General features: G+C 39.1%; 1 protein-coding gene across 1 annotated transcript in view; it reads left to right on the forward strand.

Annotated features, from left to right (window-relative positions):
* The first annotated feature begins 320 nt into the window (after positions 1–320).
* The window catches only part of TMC1 (transmembrane channel like 1), a 163,125-nt gene continuing 141,471 nt past the window's right edge, over positions 321–21,974 (forward strand). Inside the window, exons 1-2 of the mRNA XM_029203018.1 lie at positions 321–517; positions 1,973–2,036. The gene's annotated coding sequence lies outside the window, so the exon portion shown is untranslated. The remainder of the gene's footprint in view (positions 518–1,972; positions 2,037–21,974) is intronic.

Here is a 21,974-nt window from a genome sequence, read left to right on the forward strand (position 1 = left end):
GGAAGGTTTAAGAAAGAAATTTGGTCTAGATTGTGTGTTGTCAGAATGTGGGGGTAATTCTATGGTTGGACATTTTGCAGTTGCCATAGTGATGTGTTTTTGTCTGTACTTACAAAGTTATGACCTTTCTTTATTTCATCCTGTCATGATCTCAGAGTAACCTTGTCTAAGGTTGGTATTCTGTGAGATTGTTTATGTCCAATAGGAGACTAACATGGCCTTGCTCTGAATGTTAGATTGGTTCTGAACATGAGTTCTTTTTCAGAGCTTTCAGCTATCATGTAAGAAGTCTGCCTACCCTGGGGCCACCACATGGAGTGACCACATACTTACATATAGAGAGAGATGGCCCAGAGTTCAAGCCTCCAGCTATTGAAGGCTTCCATCCTGGCTAACAGACAATTGAATGAAGAAGACTTTGAGATGCTGTCAGCCCCAACCATTGTCTGACCACAACTAGGTGAGGGACCTGCATGCAGTCAGAACTACCAGCTGAGCCAAGCTGACCTCCAGACTTGTGAGTAAAATAAATAATTACCATTGATTTGAGTTACTATTTGGGGGTGGTTTGTTTTACAGTAATAGATAACTGATACAATGTTGGATAGGCAGTTAGCTCTATAGTTCTGGAGCTCAGGAGAGAGATCAGACATGGTGGTACAGATCAGGAAGTCCTTTAGCAAGGAGAAAGCACTTGAAGTCATAGATGAAGTCATCAGGGAGATAATGTACATTGAGAAGAAAAAAAAGAACCCACAGTGGCACCTTTACAATAACACTGAAGTGATCAAGACGAAAGAAGAATTTGCAAGGAGACTGAGAAGGAGTTATCAGATGACATCCATGAGAGATGAATGTTAAGGAAGTCAAGAATGAGAGTATGAAGAAAGAGGGCATTTTCCACAGAGTCAAATGCTGTGGCGGGAGATCAAGTAAGACAAAGACCGAAAAGTGTTCTTTGGATTGAGCAACAGTGAGTTTACCTTGTTGGCAAAAGTAGTTTCAGGGGGCTTCCCTGGTGGCGCAGTGGTTGAGAGTCCGCCTGCCGATGCAGGGGACACGGGTTCGTGCCCTGGTCCAGGAAGATCCCACATGCCACGGAGCGGCTGGGCCCGTGAGCCATGGCCGCTGAGGCTGCGCGTCCGGAGCCTGTGCTCCGCCACGGGAGAGGCCACAACTGTGAGAGGCCCGCGCGTACAGCAAAAAAAAAAAAAAAAAAAGGAGTTTCAGGGAAACTAGGGGCTAGGCAGTGATGGGGGCAGAAGCCAGATTGCAGAGATAAGGAGAGAGGAGAAAATCAGAAAGACACCAAATCCCATGCTGTTTTACTGCATCATGCTGACTTCCTGCATTCTATTCGTCTGTATATAATTTTTTCTACAATTCAGTAACCCAATAAAACAATCACATCATGTCATGAACCTTACAATTCCACAAAAGCATGGGTATATCATGTCCTGGTATATATTTAGTGTCATACTTTAACCTGCAGTTTCCAGTTATAAATGCATTACTCTGTGTGTTTGTCTGTCATTATAATCACTTTAAATCTCTCATTGTTTATTTCTCTTGAAAGTAAAATAGCTCATCATTTAAAATAGTACTCAGTGTTCATTGGTGCCTTGTAATTACTTCAGAAAAACAATCTCAGTTTACAGGCTATAAACTCCTGAAGCATCTCTGCAGGAGGAATAGCTTACTTTCACCAGGAAAGCCTAGGGAAAATTATTCTAGTCATAGTCTGCTAATTCATTGGCCTGATTGTCAGAGCTCCCATGACAGTTCACTCTCTTGGGAGGCTGGTGTGGGGCTCTGCTTATCCAAGGGGGAGGTCAAGGCCTCCTTGGCAACAGGGAATGAGTTGCAAGGGAGTTGTGGAAAGAAATTCTGTTCAATTCAACCTGTAAGTAGATCTGGACATAATGGCCTCATCTGGCTCCTCTAAGTCTCTCTTTCCCCCTTCTTTTTTCAGGGCAAATCTTATCCCTAACTCTTTCATTATTTGCTTGTGGTTTCCTTGCCAAAGATGCGTGGAGGTAAGCACTATGATGAGGATGGGAGTTAAGGGTTTTTGAATGAAGAGTTTACGTTTCAAAGGACTTGAAATTTATATTTCAAATGTCACTTCCCAATGAGCCTTTACACGTAAACAAAACACGATCAACAGACTTGGAAGGTGAGGAATAGCATGCATGTTTGACTCCTGTTGCATTCCTGGGCTATACTGGCTGTAACATTTTTTTTCTTTTTTTTTTTTTTTGCGGTACGCAGGCCTCTCACTGTTGTGGCCTCTCCCATTGCGGAGCACAGGCTCCGGACACGCAGGCTCAGCGGCCATGGCTCACGGGCCCAGCCACTCCGCGGCATGTGGGATCTTCCCAGACCGGGGCACGAACCCATGTCCCCTGCATCGGCAGGCGGACTCTCAACCACTGTGCCCCCAGCAAAGCCCCTGTAACGTTTTTTTTAATAGATTCTATAGTTACCTTGTAAATATCACCATCGAGTATATTATATTTAAAAACATTCTTTTGTTAGGTGTAGAAGTTTAAAAGGTACTATTATTTTTAAAAATCTGGTTTTGGCATTTTTTCATATTTTAGGATATTAGAAGCCTCTAAAGTGGAAATTTTGTGGGCATTTCTCAGCATTTGAGAAGCCCTGCCTGGGGCAATAACTTTGACCCTGTGTGGAAAGGTGTGGAGGATAATTCTGTGAGTGCTTAGAGGGGTTTGAAAAGTTGGAAACGAACACTTGTGCATCGAGCACGTTTTGTTGTGCTTAGCACCGTACTAGGGGCTACACATTCTACATTTAATCATGGAGAATTGCCTGGAATGAGGCCTGAGAACACAAAGTCCTGGAGGAGATGATTTGAGCTGTCAGCAGAAGGGAAACTGCAGTATGTGGGACTTAAAAACAGCTTGCATGGGGTATGGGATAAGGGTAGAGGGAAAAAAATCTTGGCAAATTTATTCTGCACAAATACTTGTGTCATCCTCATTTGTGTAGACTTTGTGACTTTTTCCCTGGGTTCATCTGGTTGGCAGATGGATGTAAATGCCTTTTAGCCTCAAAGAAGGCACACAGAAGGCACGTACGAATCTTGGCTGTGTGATAAACAGAAGCTGAGCTTCAGAGAATTTCTGGTATGTGTGCGTGTTTGTGTGCACGCGAGCATATATGCACGCGTTGGGGCTGAACGTACCACTGGTTTAAATCTGATTTTCAACTGGGAAGATTTCACATACTTCTTTAGTGTGGCCCAAGTGAATATAATTTTGGCAATGAAAAGTAGAGCATGTTCCAAAAGTTCTTTTCTTTTGCCATCGGGGATAGCAGTACTTTTATGTATAGTAATTTCAGGTCCCCAAGTACCTTCAGCAGTATTAATGGAGCAAACAACAAAAAATATTAAGCAGCAGATGATTCGATCATGTTAACACATTTATTGAGTACTTTATTTTCTTGCCTTTGGAAAATACAGGCCTTCTTTTCTCAACTGTGGTAATAGCTAATTCTTTTTATTTTAAAACATCTTTATTGGAGTATCATTGCTTTACAATGGTGTGTTAGTTTCTGCTTTATAACAGAGTGAATCAGCTATACATATACATATATCCCCATATCTCCTCCCTCTTGCGTCTCCCTCCCACCTTCCCTATCCCCTTCGACCTGATCTCCCTCTGCTATGTGGCTGCTTCCCACTAGCTATCTATTTTACATTTGGTAGTGTATATATGTCCACGCCACTCTCTCACTTCGTCCCAGCTTACCCTTCCCCCTCCCCATGTCCTCAAGTCCATTCTCTACGTCTGCATCTTTATTCCTGTCCTGCCCCTAGGTTCTTCATAACCATTTTTTTTTAAGATTCCATATATATGTGTTAGCATACGGTATTTGTCTTTCTCTTTCTGACTTACTTCACTCTGTATGACAGACTCTAGGTCCATCCACCTCACTACAAATAACTCATTTTCGTTTCTTTTTATGGCTGAGTAATATTCCATTGTATATATGTGCCACATCTTCTTTATCCATCCATCTGTCGATGGACACTTAGGTTGCTTCCATGTCCTGGCTATTGCTGCTACTTTACCAAATTCATTGATTAGCTCTAGTAGTTTGCTGGTAGCATCTTTAGGATTCTCTATGTATAGTGTCATGTCATCTGCAAACAGTGACAGTTTTACTTCTTCTTTTCTGATTTGGATTCCATTTATCTCTTTTTCATCTCTGATTGTTGTGGCTAAAACTTCTAAAACTATGTTGAATAATAGTGATGAGAGTGGGCAACTTTGTCTTGTTCCAGATCTTAGTGGACATGGTTTCAGTTTTTCACCATTGAGAATGATATTGGCTGTGGGTTTGTCATATATGGCCTTTATTATGTTGAGGTAAGTTCCCTCTGTGCCTACTTTCTGGAGGGTTTTTATCATAAATGGGTGTTGAATTTTGTCAAAAGCTTTTTCTGCATCTATTGAGATGATCATACGGTTTTTCTCCTTCAATTTGTTAATATGGTGTATCACATTGATTGATTTGCGTATATTGAAGAATCCTTGCATTCCTGGGATAAACCCCACTTGATCATGGTGTATGATCCTTTTAATGTGCTGTTGGATTCTGTTTGTTAATATTTTGTTGAGGATTTTTGCATCTATGTTTATCAGTGATGTTGGCCTATAGTTTTCTTTCTTTATGACATCTTGGTCTGGTTTTGGTATCAAGGTGATGGTGGCCTCGTAGAATGAGTTTGGGAATGTTCCTCCCTCTGCTATATTTTGGAAGCATTTGAGAAGGATAGGTCTTAGCTCTCCTCTAAATATGTGATAGAATTGGCCTGTGAAGCCATCTGTTCCTAGGCTTTTGTTTGTTGGAAGATTTTTAATCACAGTCTCAGTTTCAGTGCTTGTGTTTGGTCTGTTTATATTTTCTATTTCTTCCTGATATAATTTTTTTCTAAGATTTATTTAAAAGGAATATTCTTGCCTGTGCAACAAGAATATGGACAGTACAGTTGACCTTGTCTCTTAGTCTTGATGATTTAAAGAAAAATACATACATAAGAATCAAATCCTTTGAATTTGTTAATATTTATTATAATGGAAATATACATGGAATGGAAATATACATGAAATGAAGCTATATTGGAAACATACAGCAGTAACTAGAAAAATGTCTATTATTTATTGAGCAACTACCATATACTACATTCTTTCATATACTCATTACCTAATTTATATTCAAAGAATCCTATTAAGGTATGTTTTAGGATCACCATTGGTTCCAGTTTTGTCTCAAAAATATTAGGTAATTACTCCAAGGACTCTGAATAGCAAAGCTGGGAGTTTGAACCTAAGTTTGGCCAACTCTGAAGTTTATATTCTTTCCACTCAAACATGCTGCCCCTTAAAGTCATACAATTACTGGGAATGACACTCAGTTCTATCACTAGGAAGGCAACTGTGTTTATTAGTCAACACTGTTCATATTCAAAGAACCATTTACTGAACTTCTGCTTTCTTCTAGACATGATGATAAATGATGTGGAATCTAGAGATCAAAGATGAGGTGTCCCTGCCTTCACAGAACCCACAGGTTAGTGGGAAAGTCTAGAAAGAATATTAATGATTATGGTGCAGGATGTTAGACATTACGAGAAATATAACAACAAGCTACTACTAGAGCCTGGGAAAGACCACAGGCTCTGTGTGCATGTGTGGTGTGTGTGGTGTGTTTGACTGAGGTAAGATAAAGGACATTCAAATGGAACAGCATGTGCAAAGTAAAGTGATGGAGAACATACGGCTTATATGAAAAACTGCGAATTGTTTGGTTTACCTGAAACATAGTGGTAATGGGTGGCAGAGTGATGGGAAATGAGAATAAAAGGTTTTGAGAGGGACTTCCCTGGTGGTCCAGTGGCTAAGACTTTGCGTTTCCACTGCAGGGGGGCACAAGTTTGATCCCTGGTAGGGGAACTAAGATCCCATGTGCTGCATGACCAAAAAAAAAAAGCCTTTGAGAATGCTGAAATCAAGGATTTTACTTTTTGTATGGCCATAAACTTTCAAAATTGTCTTGATAAGATAAATATTTTCCTTCCTATCTTTTGAAGACACACTGTACTATCATAGTATTTTCCCAAAGAGGAAATGCAATTAGCACACAGTATATGGGAAAAATAGTCTTATTGGTAATCAAAGTAAAGAAAAATATTAACCCAACCAAAGGATGAAACTAATAAAAATATCCAGTATTGATAAGGATAAGATGAGCTAGGCATATTTGTATTTTGCTGATTGTTCTATAAACTGGTCCAACACTTTTGTAAAGTTAAATATATATTAAGATATTTTAAATGTTTATGCCCTTTGAATCAATGGCACTAGTTTTGGAACTCTGTAATAAGAGAGCTATAAATATTTATTGCAAGTTTCTTTAATGGTGAATCATTAGAATCAGCCTAAGTCGCCAGAGTACATCACTTTGATGCAACTTAAGGTACCATTAAAAATTATGTTTATGAATAGCATATAAAATGCATCTAACACAATTCTAGCTAAAAAAGTAGGATACTGAAATTGTATATATACATATATATATACATACACACACGTATATATCCCTTCTCCCACTCCCCTACACCATATAAAACTATGCATTTTGTGTGTATACACACACACACACACACACACACACACACACACACACACACACACACATTTGTATCCCCTGTCTTCCACTCCCCTAACACCCAATAAAAGTATACATTAAAAAAGAAACTGGAAATAAATCCACAGAATGTTAATGGTGGTAGTTGGGTTTTAGTGATAGGACTATGGGGAATTTTTTCTTTTTACTTTTTTTTTTTCTTTTTACTTTTATGCATTTTCCATATATTCTTTAATGATTGTTTAACTGTCAGAAATAGTACTAAATATTTTGTTAATGAATAGGAAAAGATGCTTGTAGAGTCCAGTTTTATTTTTTTGTTTCCTGTTGTCTGGTAAACTATTCTCAGATAGACCTGGCCCGCAAGGGGATAATTCTTTTAAAAAATTCCCAGTATTGGCAAACTTTCTCTTGGAATAGCTCTGCTGAACTCAAATGAGATCTTTTCTCCCTAAGCTACTTGCCCTTCTGTTTTTCTGGAGAGATGGAATTCATGAAAAATTACAATCTACAGTCTACAAATTGCTATGTACTACAGGGTCTATTAAAGAGTATGACATTTTATTTTGAGAACTATATCTCCCAGACTACAATGCCCCATAGCTAGTCTCACATCAAATGCAACCTTCCTGAACAGTCATTTTCTCAAAGCTCCTGTCTCTTTAGAAAGTAAGTTGTTAGGGAAAGCAGAAAGTAATTTGTTAGGGAGAGCAGGTGGCTCTGAAAACATCAGCCATCCACACACTCTACCTCTTTGAGAATAGCGAATCTGAACAAGTGTCTCCTTGTCAAGGATGAACAATCACAAAAGACATTAATGAAGCCCATAAAAATAAGAGCAGGGTGTAAGAAAACATGACCATTATGAAATAGCACAAAGCTATGCGGAAAGAACAAGCCGGATGAGAAGATACCAAGTGAGACTGAAAGAGATGGGAGAGATAGTAAAGACTGACAAGGAACTAAAGTAATGCAAAAACAATAAAACATTCATGCCAAGGGAGTAAAGAGTCAATGATGCATATACTCACATGGAAAACAAACTTGAGAAATTTTTGCAGAACATAGAATAAAAGGACAAGAAGACGGAAAAGGAAAAGGTCATGGATATAGAGGGCAAAGAATGGAGTTTAAGCTAAAGCTAAGAACTTTAAGTACTCCTAAGGAACCAATGAAGATAATATAAACAGAATAAATATTAAAAATATAATGGAATAAAATGACTGTGTTGAAAGAAGTCAAAGTATGTAGATTGAAAAGGCTCACAGATTCTAGTAAAAAGCATTCAGAACAACCCCCCCCAAAGAAATACTGCAAAGTCCATTCTTACAAATACATTAATTATTAGGATTTAAAAAATAAGTGCTCAGGAAGTAGAAAAAATTTGCCAATAAAGGAACTAAAATTAAACTCTTTCTTATGTAACTCTAAATTCCAGAAGAACTTGGAGATATATCTGCAAGCTTTGCAAGAGGCTGGATTAAGATGTGGATATTCGGGACTTTCCTGGTGGCACAGTGGGTAAGAATCCACCTGCCAGTGCAGGGGACACGGGTTCGACCCCTGGTCCAGGAGGATCCCATATGCCGCGGAGCAACTAAGCCCGTGCGCCACAACTACTGAGCCTGCGCTTTGGAGCCCCCGAGCCACAACTGCTGAGGCCCGCGTGCCTAGAGCCTGAGCTCCGCAAAAAGAGAAGCCACCACAATGAGAAGCCCAGCAATGAGAAGCCCACGTACCACCGCAATGAAGGGTAGCCCCCCGCTCACCGCAACTAGAGAAAGTGCACGTGCAGCAACGAAGACCCAATGCAGCCAAAAAAAACCTTTTTTAAGTAGATATTCAAAATTAGGTAAGCACACTTTCATTGACAAAGGTGGTAGAAAGATGTACTTTTAGAAGTAGAAGTTCTCTACCCCTATATACTTTTCTGCAAAATATAAGATAAAATATAAATAAAATGGGCTTGACAGTGTACATTAATCACTGACAGATGATTCAAAAACATAATTTAATAACAAGAATGTTAGCATTTAAAAGATGTGTAGAATTTTTCCTTATCCAATTTGCTCAACAAATTTGTGGATCCATAATAACTTGATATATTTTGTTGCTTAAAGGGGAAGCTTGGCCTTACCTTTTCTGTTTTTGCTCTTTTCATGGTACAGGAAATAACCAGTTATTCACTTCATGTTTAAAGTGGCCTTTGTTGCCCTTTTGTATGGCTGTTGTGTTAGGTCAAAGGTAGTTTCCTGCCACATGCCTAGGCCACTTTTATTTATTTATTTATTTATTTATTTGCGGTACGCGGGCCTCTTACTGTTGTGGCCTCTCCCGTTGCGGAGCACAGGCTCCGGACGCGCAGGCTCAGCGGCCATGGCTCACGGGTCTAGCCGCTCCGCGGCATGTGGGATCTTCCCGGACCGGGGCACAAACCCGTGTTCCCTGCATCGGCAGGCGGACTCTCAACCACTGCGCCACCAGGGAAGCCCTTAGGCCACTTTTAAATGATGTGGCACTGCCCTCAGTTCCTACTGTGGGGACCACATGCTTTGTCCTACTCGGGTGCAGCCAAAATTGGACCATGGTGGGCACCTGACCCATGACCACCAAATTATAGGTGATTAAAAGAATGGGAGCTGAGTCAGACTGTCTAGGTCCTAATCCAAGGTTTGCCACTTGACTTTGATCTTCATTTTCTTCTTTCATAAAATGAGCTTAATGATTATTCCTATTTGATTTGTTTGAAGTAAGGATTTAGAGTTAAACCATATGCTATTTGGTACATGATACCTAATCCTGTTGCATGTTATTATTATTATTTGAAAAGATGGGGTAAGTCAATCAAATTCTCTCTCCCCTTTTGAATTTGATTTGGGAAAATCAGAATCAGGCAGCTAGCAATGGGAATAAGAGTTTAAAGCATGCATAGAGAGGAGCTATGAGATAGAGTTGCCAGGGGTGATGGCAATCTGGAGTTCGCAGATAGGGGAAACTAGATTAAGCAGATTGTGTCTTTAGGCAAATCTGATATAAACCCAGACAGAGTCACATCACCTCACTGAATGCGTGCCCTACAACAGTTGTTTTTAGCACATATACATTTGCCCCTTAGAGACAGTTTCTCTCTTCTATGACTGCTGGACCTTTCAGCTTCACTAAATAGGGTAGCTTCCTGTTATGGACTGAATGTTTGTATTCCCAGAAAATTCATATGCTGAAATCCTCATAATGTGATGATATTAGGAGGTGGGTGGGAGGGCCTTTGGATGGTGATTAGATCATCAGGGTAGAACCCTCATGAATGGGATTACTGCCCTTATAAAAGAGACTACAGAGAGGTCTCAAGTCCTCTTTCTGCCAGGTGAGAATAAAATGGGAAGACTGCAGTATGCAACTAGGAGAGGGCTCTCATCAGAACCCAGCCATGTTGACACCCGAGCAGAACTGTAAGAAATAAATTTAGCCTCCAGAACTGTGAGAAATAAATTTCTGTTGTTTATAAGCCACCCAGTCTGTGGTACTTTGTTATAGTGGCCTGAACAGACTAAGATACTCTAATTATACAGGGAAATTTGCCAGAGTTAAAGGTAAGAAAAGGGAACCTGGGATCCAGAATAGGGTTGAAGTGATCTTCCATTCTTCCTTTGATGTCTAGTCTGCCTTCTGTCTCTGCCAAGCAACAGAATAAAGACCAAGCTTCTACCCATAGCAGGTAAGGCCTGCCCTGATCTGAGGATGGGCCAGCTTAAAGGAGCCTTACTAAGTGCATTTGGTAAAGAAATTTGTGTACATTTCAATTAGTAACATATCTAACTTGTTTGGACTTGTACAATTTCTAAGAATAATTATGAAAAATGAGGTCATTCAAAAGGCTCATTTTCTAAGATTTCAATATATAATTAGCAATGTGGTATGGAATAAATAAAATGGCACAGTTTGGGGGTTGGTGCCTTGTGTATTTCTGTCCCAGATCTTTCCAGTGCTTTTAATTCTTTCAATAATAAAGAATACAGCAACGTGTGGATCTTTGAATCTATGGTATATAGTAACTGTCAGCCTAGAGCAGTGGTTCTCAACCAGGGATGTTTTTTGTCTCCTGCAGACATTTGTCAATGTCTGGAGAGTTTTGGTTGTCATAACTTGGGGGCTTGCGATTGGCATCTAGTGGGCAGAGGCCAGGGATGTTGCTAAATATCCTACAATTTAGAGGATGATCCCCCCACAAAGAGAATTATTTTGTCAAATATGTCAATAGGGCCAATATTGAGAAACTCTTCCCTAAAAAAAGAAGTCTAGAACTTCTTTTGAATGTTCTTTTATTCAATCAACTAATGAGAAGAAATATGGGGGAGACAAGCAAAAACATCAGCAGCCCTCCATGGCGTTCAGAGTTCCTCAGGTCTGGAGCATTTCAGATGTTTGCTGTTTACCAATGACGACCAATTTGTTTATTTTCTAAAGTTCAGAGATTTCACAGGGACATATTATTAAACTGCCTATTATTTTCTCTTTTCACAAGCCTATTTTAATGGCCTAGTATTGACATGTCTTGCATAGAGATCTTATTGTTCTGAGTGCTGGATCTATTTTCACTTACTCAAGATTTTCCTAGTCAATACATCCTTTGACCTGAAAATTCAAGAAGTATAAATCCTACCCATGGTTCTGCCCTGTCTCTGTCCCCAGTTGGCAGGTCTTCAGTGTACTTTGGATATAGTACCTCCTATCAGTTTCATAATTAGAACACTTTATTCCTCTGAACTGTTTAATTTTTTAAGTTAATCTCTCTGGTTAGCCATAAACATTCAATTCTGAATTATTCTTCTAGTGTCAGAATAGAAGTCTAAATTATTACAGTATTAGAAGACTAATCAAGATCAACAAGAAAACCTCATGAATATCCCACTGTGCCTTACCTGGCATCTGATAGGATCAGATATATCTTGAAAATTTGCCTGACAAACATGTTGACATATAGTTTTATTAACGAATCCTAGAAAGTCAGTGGAAAAATCCCTTCTATTCTAAGTTGTTCAGGCCACATTCTTGGATATAGGGGATTCTGCATAAACATCTTCATAACTGGAAAAGTATAAGAGAATGAGTATTCCATTAATAAGGAATTCCTGATTTTTAAAAAATATAGTCTAGCACAGAAATTACTACTTAGTAATTTTTTAAAACATCTTTATTGGAGTATAATTGCTTTACAGTTAGTTTCTGCTGTATAACAAAATGAATCAGCTATATTCATACGTATATCCCCATATCCCCTCCCTCTTGCATCTCCCTCCCACCCTCCTTATCCCATCCCTCTAGGTGGTCACAAAGCACCAAGCTGATCTCCCTGTTCTCCCTGTGCTATGTGGCTGCTTCCCGATAGCTAGCTATTTTACATTTGGTAGTGTATATAAGTCCATGCCACTCTCTCACTTTATCCCAGCTTACCCTTCCCGCTCTCTGTGTCCTCAAGTCCATTCTCTACGTCTGTGTCTTTTCTCCTGTCCTGCTCCTAGGTTCATCAGAACCACTTTTTTTTTTTTTTTTTAGATTCCATATATATGTGTTAGCATACGGTATTTGTTTTTCTCTTTCTCACTTACTTCATTCTGTATAGCTCGGGGGTAGAACATTTGACTATCTAGTAAATTTTGAAGGGAAATCTGAGGGAAATTTTTTGAATTGCTATAATTTCCAGAGTTTTCTCCTGAAGTAGTGTAGATGATGATCATGTCCCCCGTTCTAGAGAACTTACTGTGGTCCCAATTTAAATGCAGCTTCTCAGACAGTCCCTTCCTGGTCTCCTATTTAAAACATATGCCTTAAGCCCCACACCCCATCACCTGCCTATACAAGACCAATATTTATCTACCCTATTACTCTGATTTTCTATCTAAAAGGATCTTATTTTCTCGTACACTAATCTATCATTCCTTGTACACTATAATGTCTGCTTTCATCTCATGAGTAATTAAAGCCTGGAAGCCTGGGAGTTATTTTTGAATCTTCCTTTTCCTTGCTTTTTCCTACAATTCTTTAAATTCACCAGCTAGTCTTGACTATTCTAGGTCCAAATATGTCTTGAAGTCATCTGACTCCCCCAGCGTTCACTGCTGTCGTTGTAGTCCAGGGCCCCCATCGACGCTCACTGCACTATAGCAGTCTCCTGTCTGTTGTCCCACTTTACTGCACCCCCATCTCTAACCTATCTGCACAAAGGAGCCGGAAAGAGTTAAATAAAAATACCAACTGTGTTGTTCACTATGCCATTATACTATTCCAGGCCCTGTTATATGTGGGTTCTCAATAGTATTGGCTGAATGAAGGCACAGACAGAAATAAATGAGCAGAGAGAATGAATTGACAGAAAATCTCCTTCTGTCTCGTCTTACAGAGGGGGCTAGTGACACTTGTTTAAGGTGGCAGAGCTACTAGGTTTGGGACTAAAACCCAATTTTTCTAAGAATGGTCAAGGGTTTCTTTATAGAAAACACAGTCATATCTCCTTATTTCTTTTTTTTTTTTTTTTTTTGCGGTACGCGGGCCTCTCACTGTTGTGGCCTTTCCCGTTGCGGAGCACAGGCTCCGGACGCGCAGGCCCAGCGGCCATGGCTCACGGGCCCAGCCACTCCGCGGGATGTGGGATCTTCCTGGACCGGGGCACGAACCCGCGTCCCCTGCATTGGCGGGTGGACTCTCAACCACTGCGCCACCAGGGAAGCCCCCTCCTCATTCCTTTTTACTCTTAACGAATTAGTTGCATTTTATTTCACTTTACTGCACAATCATTGTTCATCTGGATTGGAAAATTGATACCCATTTTCTGTAAAAATCATTAAATTACTGAGGAACATAAAGGAGTTAAGAAGCAATTCATAATCCCTCTGAGCATGTAATTTTTACTTTCATCTTTATGCTTTTCTTCTTCATTGTTATTTTTTGCCATAAGTATGCATTTATTTTTATAGTCAGGAAATATAGAGTTATATCAATGTGTTAAGAATTTCATTCATGGGAAATAACTGCTGGTGATATTTTAATGTAATTTATTCTAATGTTTTGTGGGTTTGTTTGCAATTTCTGGGATATGAATTTACATAATGCACAGAAAGATATTTTAAAGAATGCTAACCATAAGTTTAAGAAAGTAGGATTCATAATTTTAAATGTGGTCCACACAATTAATAAATATAGCTTAGCATACTACTTCTAATCCCTTGAATTTTTATAGCAACTGACTTTGACTGCAAAATGTTCACAGTCTTAGAAACCTAATTATTCCTTAGAAAAATCCTTTGAGAAAGGGAAAATAAATTTTGTAGACTTTTTATTAGGTAATGATAGCAATAGCATAACTCTACCTATGTATCTATATATATTTTTAGAAGCCACATTAATATATAAAAAATATTTGACATTTTCCCAAGGATTTTCTCTGCAGAAATTGTTTCTGGATGTATGTATAAAGGCTTGAAGTAATTTATAAGCTTCTTCTCTGGTCTCCACGTATGCTGGCAGACTTACTCATGTAAAATATATGCTTGAGATTTACTATAATATTTGTTATTAAAATAAGCAGTCTTATCTAATATGTAGAGGAATAAATTAAAGGAATTTTAACACCAAAGTTATCTTTTCTTAATTAAACAAGGATTGTATTTATTTTAAAATTACATGTCATACTCAAGCTGCCCTCAAATGTAATTTAATTTTCTATTATCTACATTTTAAACTAGCTATTTTTATTCATTGTTCATCTTTCTTAGTTCTTTAGGCACTATCCACCCCTTCCCCAACTCTAGCAACCAAATTAATTGCATTTTGCATCAAAATAATTTAAAATAGACCAAAGAACCAATTCCATAGGCCAATTTGCAAAAGCATTATGCACCTACATATACAATCAGAAAATGCATTTCTGATAAAATGCATTAAAAATAATATAATATAAATTAATATAATTAAAAAAATTAAGTGCTTAGCATAATGTCCAGCACAGAAAAAGCACTTGGTACATGTATGTCAGTGTCTTTGTAATTGTCATTTTTATTGATGATGTGTATTGGTACTACTAAAGGTTAATGGGATGCCTGTATTATGCATGATAATATTACAGTTAGGGTGACTATATGTCATAGCTGGCCTGGGAAAACCATGGTTTGTGTCCATTGTCCCAGTGTCCTTTACAGCTTAATATTTTAGCACTCTCAAAAGTGTCCTGATTTGGATGATCAATCGCATGGTCACTGATGTATAGTACAAAAGTAACCATGATGAGAAGGCCCCAGTACAGTCATCACTCATCTCTTGATTTGGGCTTAACTGTATTCAGGTATAGTGAGAGGGTGACTGGCCTGAATGACAAGACACTTTCCAAATGTGGGAAAGTATATTTAACATTAATAAACTCATTCCAGTACCTATCTCCTCTTATGTTTTGTAGATGAAGAATCAGACAACATTTAAGAAACTGAGACCACAAGCCTTTAACCTCACCTCACCCTTCCTGTCAGAGTTGTTTTTAGTTGGGATTTGGTTTTGGATGAAAATTTAAATAAATTTCTTAGACATGCCCATCTTTTCATTTGGCAGACAAGATGGACAGAATTGGGGTGGTCATAATCATGTTTGTGGTTGTGGCACAAACCAGTGACACTTGAGTGGCAGTCTTTCCCATACCAGCTACTTGTGATTTATTTTGGGGTTGTAGGCACTACTTCCATTCTTGATTTTTTTGTTTTTTTCCTTCAGGGGTTATCCAATCTGTCAACTTAAAAATAGCTATATAGTCATATACATGTAGTCTGATTGCCACCCTCCAGTTTGATCCATGTATTGCCTCTGTGGTTTGTCGATACACCTCAGTAGGTCTTATAACTTGAAATTGTGCTTTACTATGTGTCTTACATCTTTATGACAATGTCAAATGGATGTACCACGTCAAAGACAGTCTTCTTCACTGTCCTCTATTAGAGAAAGTTCAGTGATGGCTCCAGAATCTCCTGGATTTAGTTCTGGCTGCACAATCCATGAGGCTTAGTGCAAATTGAAAATGTAGAACCTCATGTTAAAAAATTATTAGGAATTTCAAGGTGGCAACAGCAGAACATTAAGTCAAGAATGGGGCCCTTCTATTCGTGAGATCCCGTGCAACTGCATAGATATTGTACCGTGCAGTTAGCCCTTTCATCTTTTAGTCTCCATTTTCCTTCCAACTGACAATTATGGACCACTTATTATGTATGAGGTACTATGCTTGTTATTTAATATAAAAATAAACGAATTTTTAGATTCTAATATTCCTGCTTTTAGATTTTGATGATTAAGACCCTCATCAGATAGATAAAATAGCACACAAATTGTGGCTATATTTTTGTCGCCTTCAGATCAAACACTTAGCTGTAATTTCCTATTCATCAGTCCTAAGTTGCAGTTCCTCTCCTCCAGATTCTTATGATCTATGTACTAACTATAGGATCCCAGCAGTCCCCGTCTCCCTGTATCTCTAACCATCCCACACATTGCCTGTTCTATTCCTACAGAGAGATTTATTCATGGCTAGGTAATAGATCATGCTATTAAGGTGTTAGTTGAAATGGGTTTAAAGCAGGGGTTTAAACTCAGATGTCTCCAGGGGTTGGGCAGATAATATGAAATGTTCTTTTTCTGTTGTCAATTAATTTCATTTTTAAAAAGACTCAATATACACAGAAAAAAATAACTTCAGCCCAAAGTTAACTTAAGAGTTGTCAGTTTCCAATTTTTCTTTTCAGTCAGATTTACTGGAATATAATTCATATGTAATCAGTTCACTCTTTTAAGTGCGTAGTTCTATGAGTTTTGACGAACACCTACATTTGTGTAACAACCACCACAGGCAAGATATAGAATCCCCCAAAATTCCCTTGTGCCTTTTTGTAGTCAATTCCTCCAGCTCCTGAGAACCACTGGTATGGTTTTTTGTCTCTGTAGTTTTGCCTTTTCCAGAATGTCATATAAATGGAACCCTACAGTATGAACCCTTTGGAGACAGACGTCTTTCACTTAGCATAAACATTTGAGATTTATCCATGTTGTATTTGGGTTGTTTCTACCTAATTTTCAAAGATATGTTTCCTACCTTCCTTCCCTCCCTTCTTTCCATCTTCTATTCTTCCTTTTCTCTTTCCTTCTTACTTTCCCTCTCTCCTTTTGGGTATCAATTGTACAAAAGTAAATTAATCTTGGTATTTGTTTCATAACACACTATTATTATTGGCCCATGCATAGCTTTTATTTTAATAATTTTATTGAGATAAAATTGATATACAATAAACTGGACATACTCAAGTATACAACCTGAAAACTTAGATAGATAGAAACTATCACTATCACTGTCACTGTATTTTCTAGAAAATTTTGTAAATTAAATAATACAGCATGTACTTTTTTCTATCTAGCTTCTTTCACTCAGCATGATTATTTTGAGATTCATGTATGTTGCTGTATGTGTAAATAGTTCATTCCTTAGTATTATGAAGTAGCATTCCATTGTATGGCTGTATCACAATGTGTCTATTAACTTGTTGATAGAGATTTGGATTGTTTTCAGTTTTGGTTACTATAAATATTCATGTAAAAATCTCTATAGGGACATGTGCTTTCCTTTCTTTTGGTTAAATAAATATCTTAGAGTGAAATAGCTAGGTCATATGGTAAATGTACGTTTAACTTTTCAAGAAGTTGTTAAACTGTTTTCCAAAGTATAGTATGTACCATTTTACATTCCTACCAGCAGTGTATGAGAGTTCTAGTTGGGATTAGCCAGTCTTTTTCATCTTTTCTCCTACACTTGGTATAGCCAGTCTTTTTAATATTAGCCATTTAAATAAATCTCTAGTGGTATCTACTGTGGTTTTAATTGCATTTCTCTAATTACTAGTGATGTTGAGTATCTTTTCCTGTGCTTACTTGCCATCATTGTCTTCTTTGGTGAAATGTCTGTTTAAATTTTTTGCACATATTTTATTGAATTGTTTGTTTTCTTATTAACTTTTTTTTTTTTGTGGTATGCGGGCCTCTCACTGCTGTGGCCTCTCCCGTTGCGGAGCACAGGCTCCGGACGCGCAGGCTCAGCGGCCATGGCTCACAGGCCCAGCCGCTCTGCGGCATGTGGGATCTTCCCAGGCCGGGGCACGAACCCGTGTCCCCTGCATCGGCAGGCGGACTCTCAACCACTGCGCCACCAGGGAAGCCCCTCATTAACTTTTGAGAGTTGTTATATATATTCTATTATATATTCTGATTTTGAGTCCTTTTGCAGATGCATGAATTGCAAATATTTTCTCCTTGTCTGCGATTATGTTTTCATTGTCTTAAAGTACCTTTTGAAGAGCAGACTTTCTGAAGTTTAATAAAGTCCAATTTATCAGTTTTTTCTTTTATGGATTGAACATTTGGTATTATATCTAAAAAAAAGATGTCTCTGCCTAACCCATAGTCTTCTGTGTTTTCTTCTAAAAGTTTTACAATTTTAGATTTTACACTGGTTTACAGTCTATTTTGAGTTAATTTTTGTACATGGTGAGATGCAGATTGAAGTTATTTTTTAAAGTTGAAGTACAGTTGATTTACAATGTTGTGTTAGTTTCTAGTGTATAGCAAAGTAATTCAGTTATACATATATATACATATTCTTTTTCATATTATTTTCCATTATGGTTTATGACAGGATATTGAATATAGTTTCCTATGCTATACAGTAGGACCTTGTTGTTTATCTATTTTATATAGAGTAGTTTGTATCTGCTAATCCCAAACCCCTACTTTATCCCTCCCCCACCCTCTTTCCCCTTTGATAGCCATAAGTTTGATTTCTGTGTCTGTGAGTCTATTTCTGTTTTGTAAATAAGTTCATTTGTGTCACAGTTTAGATTCCACATATAAGTGATATCATATGGTATTTGTCTTTCTCTTTCTGACTTTTGAAGTTCATTTTTTTAATGTATGGACATCCAATTGTTTTGACATAATTTATTGAAAAGACTATTATTTCTCCACTAAATTGTCTTTGTACCTTTGTTAAAAATCCTTTGACCATGTATGTGTGGGTCTATTTCTGGTCTCTCTTTTCTGTTGCAGTGATCCATTTTGTCTCTCTGGATACCAGTATCACATTGTCTTGAATACTGTAGCTTGCTAGTAAGTCTTGAAGTTAGATAGTGTGTGTCCTCCAGCTATTCTTTTCTTTTTCAAAGTTGTTTTTCCAGTTCTAAGTTATTTGCATTTACATATAAATTTTTGGTTTTAGCTTGTTGATTTATTCACTTTTATTGCTATATAACATTCTGTTTTGTAAATATTCCATAATTTTTATATTCCATAATTTATATATTTTTCAAAGTTTTGCTAAGAGTTTCCTATCAAAAACAGTGCTGATAAAATGCATAGTATTTGAATCCTCATGAATATGTACAAGAGTTCCTTCTGCATATTCTTAGTAGTAAATTTGCCAGGTCATAAGTTAAGCAAAAATTTATCTTCACAGGATTTAACTGGATTGTTTTCCAAAGTGGTTGAGCTAATTTATACTCTTATAAGACACATACAACAGATCCTATTTATCCTAATTGTCCAACATTTGGTATTGTCAGGCTTAATAATCTTGCCAAATGGTGAAAATTGATACCTGTTGGAGGAGGTCATGAAGAGGATATGATCGCTGGTGGACCCATGAGCTGGACTTGGGCAATTGGAGGCTTCTCACCGCCCTCCCCTGTCCTTGGAATGTATGTTCTGCCTACAATTCCCATAGCCTGAGCTGTTTTGAGGACATAGCCTTGAGAGAGTAAGGTGTTGAAACCATCTGGAGTGAATATGTGACTGAACCCAGTTAAGGCCTCTATATAAACTCCTAAGATTCTGGCAGGTGGATGCAGAGATCTACTTGTCTTGTTATGCCCAAGACAAGTTCTCCTGCAAGTTCCCTTGCTTATTAAAATTGCCACCTACCAAGTACGTGCAAAACCAACTGTTGTTGAACTGGGCAGGAGACTGAAGAAATGGATCTTGGAAAAGAGGCATCCATGGGGGAATCCCAGGGTTGGCCATCATCCTTCATGTCAAGAGGGGTTGCTCATATGTTAGATGCTTATGGACCACCACGTGAGTATGGTGATGCCCTGAAAATGCCCACTGGTTTAATGCACTTGTTTGAAGAACTGAGCATAACACAGTGCTGCAAAGGAGAGAAATGAACTGCTGCGCAGTGGGCTGGCCTCTAGGGTGGGCAGTACAGCTTGACACTGATGACCAACCAGAGGCTGAAGCTTGAGTTAGAAAGTTGGAAGAAGAACTGAGGTTAGAGAAGGATGTGCACTGTCTACTGCCCTGCTCGCTTCGGGGCTGGCAGACAAAGTGGGAGAGAAGGATGGTTAAGTTGGAGACTTCAGCATGCTGTTTTGCAAGGCCAGGAGGGCTCAAGCTGCCATGGATTAAGGTCTGAGCACCTGTGACAAAGCCCGATTGGGACACTAAGTGGTGGACTCCCTGGGAAAGTGAGGAAAACAAAGGTGGATTTTATGGTGATTGACAGTGAAACTGATGATACACCCCATGTCACTGGACCCATAATTCAAAGGAAAGCAAAAACACAGCAACAACAATCCCAGCCAGTAAGGCAGCCCCCAATTCAGGAAACATACCTGATGAGAGAATATATGCTCACTGAGCTTATTGATATAATTATCAAGTTCCAACAAAAGGCCAGGAAAATATCCAGGAATGGTTAGTATGGTTACAGGATTGAGGGGCAGGGGAGAGGGGGCAATGGCATTTCTCTGACTGGGCAGGAGGCAGAAAAAAGAGCAATATCACCACACAGCCTTCTCTCCAGCTCAGGGGTGCTCAGGGGTGAGGGGCAATGGGGAGGTCAAGGCACTCACTCCCTTATAGATTGGATTATTCTATCCTACAGGGAAGCTTGACCCAGTAAGGGGGTCTCTCTGGACATATGAGGCCCTGGATATATTTAGAGGAGGTACAACAAATTCTTAGGGAGTGGGAAATGAGGTAGGCCATCTACGCCCCTGTCTTTGAAGGCCCTGATTGGGCTACATTCACTGCAGGAATGAAAGCCAAGATACTCCAGTATGCCTTCGGTACCTGGTATGCGGCACTGATACCCATGCTGAGCCCAGTCATAAGAGGAGACGTTTTTGATGTTGGGCAGGCTACTGCTGATCTGGGGGATACTGACAAATCCCAGGAATAGGTACAGGATGTGGGAAAGACCTAAGACAGAGAGGGAGCTCAAGAAGACAACAGGCTAACCCAATTGGCTGTAAACGGTCTGGTACGAGCAACCCAGAAGCAAATGTGGTTTGACCTCATTGCTGCAGGGGTCACACCTGAAAAGATAGACGGGCAACATAACACTGTGTTAGCTGGCCTGTAGAAAGCCTTGAAAGCTGAACAAGAGATCAGACCTGCCCCACCTGCCCTACCATTCCTGATGTACCTACTGCTACAGCAGAGGCCTCAGGGATACAGTCCTATTCGGGGTGGGTACCTCCCACTCCCCGGGTGTAGGATATAAGCCAAGATGGCCTCCAAGTGAGGGCCGTTGGGGGCAATTGGAGGCCACATGTTGAGCTCACTATTCACTGGTACCCCAGAAATAAACAAAAGGTGACAGCTCTGATTGATACTTGAGCTGAATATACTCTAATACCTGGTAAACTTCAGGAATTTTCTGGGCCTTTCAGCGCCATCGATGGTTTCCAAGGGCAGTTGGTTATGGTCAGGAAGGTCCCTTTGACACTGCAAATTGGATGTTCTCCCCCACAAGAATATGAGGATTTTATCTCTCCAATACCAGAGAACATATTGGGCACGGACATCCTGCAAGGCCAAACTCCGCAAACCTCTATCGGTGAATTCTGCCTCCAGGTTAGAGTAATCAAACCAGTACTGCTGAGGGGAAATGCCAACTGGGAATCAGTAAGCCTACACTTCCCCCTAACGAAGAGTGGTAATTGTCAAGGAAATAGGAGGAACTATCCAAGAACTGCACTGAGTGGGTATTCTACGCCATGTCCATAGCACTTTCAACGGCCCATTATGGTCGGTAAAAAAAGGCAGATAGCTCATGGCAGATGATGGCAGATTACTGAGAATTGATCAAAGTTATGCCCCCCATTCATGCAGCTGTGCCCAAACTTGGCACCATCTTAGATAATTTGGCCACAGTCCTAGGAGTGGACCATGCTGTTCTGGACTTAGCAAATACTTTTTTTCAGAATACCTTGGCTGCT

The sequence above is a fragment of the Monodon monoceros genome, unplaced genomic scaffold (genome assembly GCF_005190385.1).
Source record: "Monodon monoceros isolate NGI ecotype Baffin Bay Population unplaced genomic scaffold, NGI_Narwhal_1 Super_Scaffold_5, whole genome shotgun sequence".
Lineage (NCBI taxonomy): Eukaryota > Metazoa > Chordata > Mammalia > Artiodactyla > Monodontidae > Monodon > Monodon monoceros.